Source organism: Caretta caretta, chromosome 5, assembly GCF_965140235.1.
Source record: "Caretta caretta isolate rCarCar2 chromosome 5, rCarCar1.hap1, whole genome shotgun sequence".
Classification (NCBI taxonomy): domain Eukaryota; kingdom Metazoa; phylum Chordata; order Testudines; family Cheloniidae; genus Caretta; species Caretta caretta.
The window spans coordinates 110,327,284-110,338,407 of NC_134210.1; the positions used below are offsets into that span (position 1 = coordinate 110,327,284).

At 40.7% G+C, this 11,124-nt stretch overlaps 1 long non-coding RNA gene across 1 annotated transcript; it reads right to left on the reverse strand.

Annotated features, from left to right (window-relative positions):
* Positions 1-4,769: 4,769 nt before the first annotated feature.
* On the reverse strand, positions 4,770-9,543 carry LOC142072214 (uncharacterized). Its single transcript, XR_012668626.1, has 3 exons — positions 8,845-9,543; positions 7,954-8,018; positions 4,770-7,170 (listed from the first exon to the last, which is right to left on the reverse strand). It is a non-coding gene; the product is annotated as an uncharacterized LOC142072214 (long non-coding RNA).
* Between the last annotated feature and the right edge of the window lie 1,581 nt (positions 9,544-11,124).

The following is an 11,124-nucleotide window of genomic DNA, read 5'->3' on the forward strand; positions in this document are numbered from 1 at the left end:
TCAGATAAATTTGTTAGTCTCTAAGGTGCCACAGGTACTCCTTTTCTTTTTGCGTATATAGACTAACACGGCTGCTACTCTGAAAGAAGACTGGAGTTCATCCAAATGCAAAGGCCTACTGATATAATTCAAGGACTCTGTTAAAATCATGCCTGGTAAACAAGAGAAGTGTGGGACTGGAAATCAATGAACCAAAATTGGTGGGTCAGAAATTAGTTTGTGAAGCAACTGGTGAACAAGATTGATGACCAAAATAATGAGGGGATGGGCTATTCTACCCATCACTCCCTTTTGGGGGTTCTTAAAAGACTTGCGGAAGAAAAACTGGGTGGGGGGGCATAGCAGTAATTGCTGGCTGGGAGACAAGTGAACTAGAAGGAGCAAGCTTCACCATCATGGCTACCATCCTTATCCCTTCTTGGGAGCCCAGGATCCAATGTCAGGTTTCAGAGTAGCAGCCGTGTTAGTCTGTATCCGCAAAAAGAAAAGGAGTACTTGTGGCACCTTAGAGACTAACAAATTTGCTCACGAAAGCTTATGCTCAAATAAATTTGTTAGTCTCTAAGGTGCCACAAGTACTCCTTTTCTTTTTGCAGGATCCAATGCGATACCTTTGCTGTCCTGAACCTGAGCAATGTCCTGACCAGATTGGACCAGATTGAGGGACCCCAATGTCACTGCCACCCCCACTCACATTGGATAAATCCCAAACACCATCTGGGGATGAGAAACTTCAGTTCCTGCTGTCAGCCCCCTATGCTTCCCCATTTGCCCTGGCCAAGTGTGTTCTTTTCCTTCTGTAGCCTATAGATATGTGCTATGTGAAGCATAGGTATAAGTTAAGGCAATAATGCAATAAGCCGACAAGCCTCAAGGCCTGTAAAACAATAGCTTAGCCAAACTAATTATGGCGTAAAGCCTTAAGCATAAATATCTATCCCAGAGTAACCATAGAGCATAAGATGTCAGAAGACAGTATGCTGTAATGACTTCACAAGATGCTAGTTTATACTAGCTTGGGATTTTTTTAAGTTAGAGACTTCAGCTGATGTTTGACCACAAGAATGCCATGGTTATTAATTGACGTATATGCTAATAAGCTTGACTTAAAAGGATTAATAACATGTGGGAGAAGAGCACCCCAACATTAGTAGGGTGAGGAACTACAAATAAAGAAAAGGGGTAGAAATCCCTACTGAATATGCATTAGACATGGTGGCATCAGCGTAACAGCATTATAAAAGTTGTATCCCAGCCACTGTGCTTTGAGAGAGATAGATGTAGTCCTTGGGAGATGCCAGGATGACAACCTGGTTATGATGGTGAAGGGGAAGATAATTAACACTACAGGTTATTTTGCAAGGGGTGGTGTAAGTATATGGATGCTCAGCTCATTCTGTATTCTCTCTACCTGCCTTGCTGGGTTAGAGTGTTAGTGAATTTGCTAACTTTGTTAATAAAACTATTCTAAATATTGTGTGATTTCCTAAGTGAGAATGTTGCAACCGTGCACATCAGAGCTTCCAACCCAACCGTAATTTTGATAATGCTGGGCCTGATTCTGGGATACGAACCTACCAAATTTCAGAGTGCTAATTGCAGAAACTAAATCAGCAAGGGTGATGTCATGGCATGGGTCTACTACCATCTAACCGGGAAGAAGAAGAAGAGGTAAATGAGCCTTCTTCTAAAACCACTAACAAAATCATCCAAAGCCCAGGATTTAGGGGTGATGGGGGACTTCGACTGTCTGTTGGGAAAACAACACAGCATCAGTTGGGAAATCAAAACAGCAGGGCCCAGATTATCCAACCAGTTCTTGGAATGTATTGGAGACCCTTTTTTTTATATTTATTTCAGAAGGTGGAGAAAGCTACGAGGGGAGAGGCTGTTCTAGATTTGATTTTGACAAATAGGGAGGAACTGGTTGAGAATTTGAAAGTGGAAGGCAGCTTGGGTGAAAGTGATCATGAAATGTGAGTTCAGATTCTAAGGAATGGTAGCAGGAAAACAGCACAATAAAGACAGTGGATTTTGGTAGGTAAGTTCCCATGGGAAGCAAGCCTAAGGGGAAAAACAGTTCAAGAGAGTTGGCAGTTTTTCAAAGAGACTTTATTAAGAGAACAAGAACAAACTATCCCACTGCAAAGGAAAGATAGGAAGTATGCCAAGAGACCACCCTGGCTTAACGAGGAGCTCTTCAATTATCGGCAGCTAGCATTAATGAATAAAATCAATCAATCAAGTCCTACAAAAAGTGGAAACTAGGTCAAATTACAAAGGATGAATATAAACACCACAAGTATGAGGAACAAAATTAGAAAATCCAAGGCACAAATGAGATAAAATTAGCTACAGACATAAAGGGTAAGACAAAGGGTAACAAGAAAACATTCTACATTATAAGCAAAAGGAAGACCAAGGACAGGGTAGGCCAATTACTCACTGGGGATGGCAGAGAAACAATAACAGAAAATGTGGAAATGGCAGAAAGGTTAAATGACTTGGTTTCAGTTTTTACCAAGAAGGTTAGTAGCCACTGGACATCTAACAGTGAATGCCAGTGAAAATGAGGTAGGATCAGAGGCTGAAATAGGGAAATGAACAAGTTAAATATTACTTATACAAGATACATGTCTTCAAGACACCAGGACATGATAAAATAGATCCTCGTATACTCAAGAAGCTGACTGAGAAGATCTGAGCCATTAGCGATTATCTTTGAAAAGTCACGGAAGACGGGAGAGATTACAGAGGACTGGAAAGGGGGAAATATAGTGCCCATCTTTTAAAAGGAGAATAAGGACAAGCCAAGGAATTACAGACCAGTCATTTTAACTTCAGTACCCAGAAAGATAATAGAGCAAATAATTGGTAGAGACCTAGAAGATAATAAGGTGATAAGTAACAGTCAGCATGGATTTGTCAAGAACAAATCATGTCAAACCAGCCTCACAGCTTTCACTGACAGGGTAACGAGCCTTGTGGATAGGGGGGAAGCAGTAGATGTGGTATATCTTGACTTCAGTAAGGCTTTTGATACAGTCACTCATGACCTTCTCATAAACAAACTTGGGAAATACAACCTAGATGGAGCTACTATAAGGTGGGTGCATAACTGGTTGGAAAACTGTTCCTAGAGAGTAGTTCCTGGAGAGTCAGTGGTTCACAGTCAAGCTGGAAGGGGGAGTCAAGTCAAGTGGGGTCCCACAGGGATCAGTTCTGTGTTTCTTCAACATCTTCATCAGTGATTTAGATAATGGCATTGAGAGTACAGTTATAAAGTTTGAAGATGATACCAAGCTGGGAGAGGTTGCAAGTGCTTTGGAGGATAGGATTAAAATTCAAAATGAGCTGGACAAATTAGAAAAATGGTCTGAAGTAAATAAGACGAAATTCAATAAGAACAAATGCAAAGTACTCCATTTAGGAAGGAACAATCAGTCGCACACATACAAAATGGGAAATGACTGCCTAGGGAGGAGTACTGCGGAAAGAGCTCTGGAGGTCATAGTGGATCACAAGCTAGATATGAGTACAGTGTAACGCTATTGCAATAAAAAATAAAAATAAAAAAAAAGTGAACATCATTCTGATATGTATTAGCAGGAGTGTTGTAAGCAAGACACAAGAAGTAATTCTTTCACTCTACTCTGTGCTAATTAGGCCTCAACTGAAGTATTGCATCCAGTTCTGGGCACCACATTTCAGGAACCATGTGGACAATTGGAGGAAGTCCAGTGAAGAGCAACAAAAATGATTAAAGGTCTAGAAAATATGATCTATGAGGGAAGATTGAAAAAAATGGGTTTGTTTAGTCTGCAGAAGACTGAGAGGGGACAAGTTCACAGTTTTCAAGTACATAAAAGGTTGTTACAAGGAGGAGGGAGAAAATATGTTCTCTTTAACCTCTGAGGATAGGACAAGAAGCAATGGTCTTAAATTGCAGCAAGGGAAGTTTAGGTTGGACATTAGGAAAAACTTCCTGTCAGGGTAGTTAAAAACTGGAATAAATTGCTAAGGGAAGTTGTGGAGTCTGCCATTGTTTAACCTGCTCTTAAAAAATCTCCAAACACCTGTCAGGGATGGTCTGGATAATACTTAGTCCTGCCATGAGTACAGGGGGCTGGACTAGATGACCTCTTGAGGTCCTTTCCAGTCCTACAATTCTATGATGTTATAACCTATAGATCAAGCAACCCATTTCCATCTTATTTCTTCTCTTTCCTATCCCTCTCCTTTTTTTTTGTTTGTTTTGTGCTTAATAAGAGTCTGGCTTAGCTGGCCAAGACAACATTTTGCAACACTGCTGTAAGCCTGTTAACAGAAAGCAGTTGAAAAGCAATGCCTTAAACAGCCTGCTGCTGGTACAATTCTTTGGCACCAGCAAAGCGGGGAGCCAGGGGGCCATGCCCATCCCAAGAATCTGCCCACAAAGAGTTAGTTCACCATATGGGCAGATCCTTGCACTCCCACTGATTGCACTCCCTGCCTGTTTGGAATTCATCAGGGGACTTGCATCGGTAGTATTTCCAATCTGCTTTCAAAAAAATCCCTCCAAAGGATTTTTAGTCTTGTTAAAGTAAGCAGGTATAATGGTGCAACATTGTAGCTATATCCTCTGTTGGGCAGAAATATCTACATTTATATTGTCATGTTTAGAAGTCAATGATATCAAGAACTCGCTGCAACATAACACTTCCAGGACTTGCAAGTTTTGTTAAACCAAGCTCAGGCAGAAATCTCAAAGCCAGAGAGATCAGCTCATTTTTTACTTTTATTTTATGGCAGATTGTTATAATTATGCTCTTACCAGTAAGCACAAATGAACATCGATTTTTACATTCTTAACATACACTGGATAACATCACCTGTAAACACAAGTAAATTGCATATAAGAGATGTCTTTTTAAATATTTCTTAAAGGACCAGTGATTCTTTCAGAGTTCCTCTCCTGAAGCTGGGTGTTCAAATGGTTACACTCAGAGTTAATTGGGGACTCTAGTTTTAATTCTGATGGATTAACCAAACTAATTCCTGATAGCAACAGAACCACGCACAGTGAGCAATATAGCATCTATGTGTAAATTGCTCTCAACAAAACAATAGATAGCATCCAGCCTGCCTAACTGGTTGACCATATATTTTGTATCTATAAATAAGAGCTTCTCCTCACTGTACAGCAAGCATTTCATAATGAAAGTTTAGGAGGCCTTATTGAATTAGATCTGTATGGCTATTTGCTGTGCCATTTTCAACCTTTCTAAAAAATGAAATCGTTCACCATTCCAAAAGCAAAACTCCTTGCAAACATCTGATATTGCTGAGTGACAGCACATCATTGACAAGAACCAAGCACTTAACAGCAAGGAAGTTCTTTTAGAACCTCATTACATATTAATATTGAATGTAAAGAAACACATATGCCTTCATAACATACAACCTCAACTTCGACCCAAAAATCAATACCTTTCCTTAGCAATTTCAAATAGACCCCTTTTGAAACACAAGCACAAACTGGATATATGACACTTGGTGTTATACCAGCTGCGGATTAGACACTGAAAGCTAAGTGGCCCCAATTCTGACAACCCTTTTGTTGGCTCTATGCCACCCAAGCATTAACCTGTATTGGGAACTCTTGGCTGCCCCTTTAGGAAAGGGTTCTGACTACTTTGCACTGCCTCTGCAATGTGAAGCACCCAGACAAAGGGCTGAGGATCAGGCCCAGAGATTTTTTGTTATTGGAATGTCTATATGCTGCTTTGCGGCACAAGTCCTCTCTTAATTATAGGATTGATGGCCAAGCTGGAAATACTGACTTTCCAAGGTTTAAAAAACTATTTTCTTTGTTCCTCATTTCCTTAAAATGACATGGAAAAAGGAAGAATAGTGGGATTTTCACTTTTTATGCTTCCTTAAAGAAAAAAAAAAGCCTAAAAGAGTGTGCGTGTAGGGGGGAGTTTTTTCTGCTTCATTCTAGGTCTTGTCTAGTCTGGAAGATTTTATGACAAGTGGAAAACTAGTGAAGTTATACACTTACAAAATTAAGATTGCAAGCTCAGCAACTCAGAGGGAAAGGGATTTTGAATCAGACTGTTTAAAATCCTTCGGCTTTTCCCTCTAGTGAACACTTGGTTGAAAGGATATCTTTGTTAACACACCTCCCTGTCAATTAAGGTGTAAGAGCTTCCAATAAATGTTTGTACCCCCCACCCCAACAAGAGCAGACCAGACTTGACATTCCTGATATTTCTAACACAACAACAAGCAGAAGCTTTTTAAAGGAGGAAGAAAATACAAATGAAAATTAACACACCTTTCAGGCCTTCTTTATATCACAAGGAATTAAAAAAAAAAAAAAAAGGACAAACCCAATTTTAAAAAAAGTACTTTACAGGTCACTTTTAAGTCCTTCTCAAAATATTTCAGTGCTGACAGAATGAAAGCTTTTGATCTACAAACAGAATGAAAGGATAATTATTTACTACTCTAATTTCTCCATGTAAAGTCCATTCACTAGTGTGTGACAGGAACAGTCTTGCTCCAATCATAAATATACAATAAGCTTACATAATTTGGAGCTGTTTGTGGTGGTTAAGATCAGTGAGGCTATAGACTAATGATGTGACATTTTGATTTCTGTCTGATCCTTCCAAAGATCTTTATAATTCTTTTGTTTGGGTGATGACCAGTGTGTCCTAAAGTCTCCTCTCTAGATCCCTGACCAAGGGCCAGATTGCCTCTCTCATGGAACGGGGAGAAGAAAACTCCAAGGTTCACATAGTTTCCTCTGCAATGTCCTGACAAGTGGGAGAGGGGTAGGGAGGGGCTTGGCAACAGGTCAGATGAAGTGCACTAAGCCTCCCAACCCTGCAATTCCTGGAGATTCCATTAAGTTCAAAGAGTTGTATGTTTATTAATTGTAAATAAAAATCCTCTAAAGAAAATTGTATAATGTCTTGCAACTGGAGCAGGTCATCAGGTTCATTAAATAAATTCCTAAAATAGTTCTGGAGTTCAGAATCCAACAGGCAAGGAAGGAAGTCTGTACATTCAGAGGTGAGAGAGCGCATATGTTACTGTTTGTATTTCATCTGCCGAGACATCATTTATTCTTGTGTTTTCCACTTCATTTGCCATGTCAGCTATGACCACAACATAAGACCCCTATAGTGAAAAAGAAAATTCCCAGTTTAACATCATAGCTTGCTAATCCGATGTCAAAAAGACAAGCATCTACTGGGTTGCTGGCTCAAGAGCTTGAGCTTGCTGGGATGATGTCCATGTCTAGGCCTCTGAAGTCTCTGCTTTGACATCTCTAACTTAGAAAGATATGTAAACATGTAACGGATTGTCTTCACCAGACATTTAGGTTGTGTTATAATGCAACTGACGGGTTCCCCCCAGGGTGCCACCTGGAACTGGGGTACCACTGAGCCCCCCTGACCCACCAGCCTGGGCTCTCTTGTACACTGTACTGCTGTGACAAGCTGCCAAGCCCTCCAGGCTTCAGCCTGCACTTTCACCAGCATACATACAGGCAGGGACACACCCAGCTGCAGTTATATGCAGGCAGGCTCTTTGACCAGCCCCTGCATGGGAAGGCTTCAGCTAGGGCACCTCCTAGCTCCTCAGGTACACACCCCCTCTGGAGTATAAACTGAATATTATACCATCATGCGCTGCACAGGGAACTGTACAGCGTAAGCTCATAAAATTTCCCCCCCCCCACCATAGGGAGAGGAATATGCAACCATTTTCTGCCCAAGTTATGATTTCCACACACTGGTTTAAATACATTTTGTTTTTGCATTATCGACTACAAAAGATTATTGTAAATGATTATAAGGGATAGCAAACAGATCAAAGCAGATTACCTAGCAAAAAAAAAAAAACCAATAAAAAAACACAAACTAAGCTTAATATACTAAAAAGATTGGATATGAATACCTTTAGCCCAAATCCAGCACTTCCCCCAGTTCAGTCTTTGTTCCTCAGGTGTTTCCAGGAGTCTTCTTGTGTGGGGAGTAAAGAACCAAGATGATGTCACTCCCCTGCCTTATATAGCTCTTGCATATGAAAGGAACCCTTTGTTTCAAAGCTTGGTTCCCATGCCAGCGAGTGGAAAAAAACTGACATCCCAAGATGGAGTCCAGAACGAGGTGACCTGGTCACATGTCCCTGTAGAGTTACAGGAACCATCCCCCATGGGCTGTTTAGAGTGTTCACAGGAAGGCTCACCAGGTGGGAGCTAAGCTTCTCCTAAGGCCTATTGTTTCTTCCTAATGGCTCATTAACCTGAATGGGCCCTTCCCAGCCAGACATCTAGACTGACAGCATTTTGCCTAGTGGACGTTGCCCAGGCATAGCTATGCATGAAATAGATACATTGTCAATATTCATAACTTCAGATACAAAAAAATGATACATGCATACAAACAGGATAATCATATTCAGCCAATCATAACCTTTCCAATGATACTCACATGACTTATTGTGCATAAAATACATCATAATTATGATATAATCTTATCATACTAATATCACTATGAAGAATATGGGGTACAGTGTCACAGCAACCTTGAGGAATCATGTTTCCTAACATTATGTTAGACATGATTCTGTGGTCAGCACAGACAAGGAGAGCTGGTCATGAGTAAACCCTATTAGAAACATGGGTTAGCCACAACCAGCTGACAGGATGTTAACCACTACCTGGCCCTGTCTACCCTGACTGCTAAAGTCAGGTTTAACGACATGCTAGCTAGCACAACTGCTCACAAATGTGTTTTAATATGGCCCAATTTTCCAGTGAAGACAAAAGCCCTATAAAGAACTTACTTTTTATATAGACGAAATGGGGTGGAATTTTCCAAAGCACTGAAGAGAGTTAGGCACTGTAAATACATACACCTGCTCCTATGCCTCCCACTGGTCTCTGGCAGCTCAGCAGCATCTGATCTCTGTTTCCCTTCCCAGAGTTGGTGTTCTTCAATACTTGACCAAGACTGGAGTCCTATAGTGCACACCTTCTCAAGGGCTGGCTTACTGCCATATAATAACAAACACAATCTCTCTTTCTCATCTCTCACTGGGTCATAGTTCTTCCTTTCTGAGGTCTGGGTCTCTGTCATTTCAATCCTTGTCTTTCTTTTCCCAGCCTCCCACCAGGCAAACCGTTCCTCCTCCCTGAGATCTGTCTTCAATTGTCCTCAGCCAAACATAAACCACAGACCTCTGACTGCCCTCTCCACTCTCTTCCACTTAAAGTCACAGGGTTCCCAGGGCCAGTTTTCTAGGACTGCAGTTTCTCTCTAGATTTTCATCCATTCCTTAAAGGTGTACCAGACTGCTTCTCTCAAGAGCACAGGCCCAGCTCAACCAGCTCTCTAACTGGTTCCAGCTATTTCCACTTGCACCCCACTCATACTTGACCTTCAATGACTCTGTAGGTGCTCAGTCCTGTTTATATAGTCCTTCCTGATTCCTTCCTCACTGCTGAGGTCAGTTATTATAATTAAACCTCCCTGACATCGTCAACTGGGATCACCAATTATCACTGGGTTGCTAGGTCACAGGCCAGGCTGAGCCCAGCTTCCGCACACGGGCCAGCAAGTCTGTGACAGGCACTTATCTCGCACTGAGTTTTGCTCTCTGTACGCAGTCATCACTTTCACCTATGGTACCACTCTTCACAACCTCAAAAGTATGCATTCAATAACAGTGAAATTCCACCACTCAGCAATCTCTTACCCACTCTTGAATAAAATTTCAATATGTGAGGATTAAAAGACTAAGGAAATAGATTAATTTTATTTTCCTTCACAGCTACATAATCTCCTGAAATAGCCCCAGAAATGTATATTGAGCAAGGCCACAGAAAACATTAATCATTTCCAGTGCACTGCACTTTAATTAAAGGTCTACATTTGACAGGCAACATATTTAAGTGCTTTAAAGAACACTGTGTGTTTTTTAACAAGTCCTAATGCCATTTATTTTGAGTTTTACACAGAATACAAAGTTGAACAAAGGGCCAACAGTTACTAAAATAAAATACATACTGTTCTATCAATTGATCATTAAACGGTTAGCATTAGTTTGATCGTTAATCCAACGTTAATGAGATTGCAGAGCCAACACTGATTAAAATGAACACAAGTAAATATTTGACTGACTTGTAGAATAACATCACTGACAGATTTATGTTAATGTCAAACTACTTTGTTAAAAACAAGCCACAAGCAATAAAAGAGAAAACTGCAAGCTTGCAATTGCTCCTGCCATAACTGACAGCTGATGTTCACGCTCATACACCAGGCCCTTCCTTCAGAAACAAAATACAACAGAGTACAGCAATAGTCCAAAGTACTACATCTTACGGTACTGTTGGTGTTTAGATACCGATGGTAAACTTGTTAGAAATACCATAGATAAGTGGTTCTCAAACTGTGGGTTGAAACCCCAAAGTGGCTCACGACCCCATTTTAAAGGGCTGGCGTTAGACTTACTGGGGGCTGGGGCTGAAGCCCGAGCCCCACCACCCAAGGCTAAAATTATATGCTGCACACCTGGAACACTTTGTGCAATTCCTTAGCATCTGGACAGGGCAAATCTACCCCAGGCAGTCCTCCACGCCATTGCAGACCCCCACCCACATGCAACAGCCCCAAGTGCATGCTAAACGGGTGAGGAAGGGAAAGGAGAACATGAGACACACAACGTTAGGGGATTTTCTTGTTGGCACTGCTTTCACTGTTTGCACTGTTCAATGTTTGGTTTATGCACTTTGTTTTATTAATAGTTTTGATGTTTGTTTATTTCTGGTGTTTTAGTGTGCTGATGGTAGCTGGCCTGCCTGTCAATGGTCTAATATTATTTTTTCTTATACCTTTTTTCTCTTTTGGGGGGATAATTCATCCACAGTCACAAATAAAGGCTTATTTTATTAAGAATGTTTATTACCATCACATCATCTAATGTGTATTTCAAATAATAAAGATAAACACATGACAAGGTACAACTGGGAAGTTGTTGTGATGTGGCATCCCATATGCTTTATGAAAATATGCTTATGATAAGAATATGCCATAACTGAGCTATACTTTATGCAAGATGGCT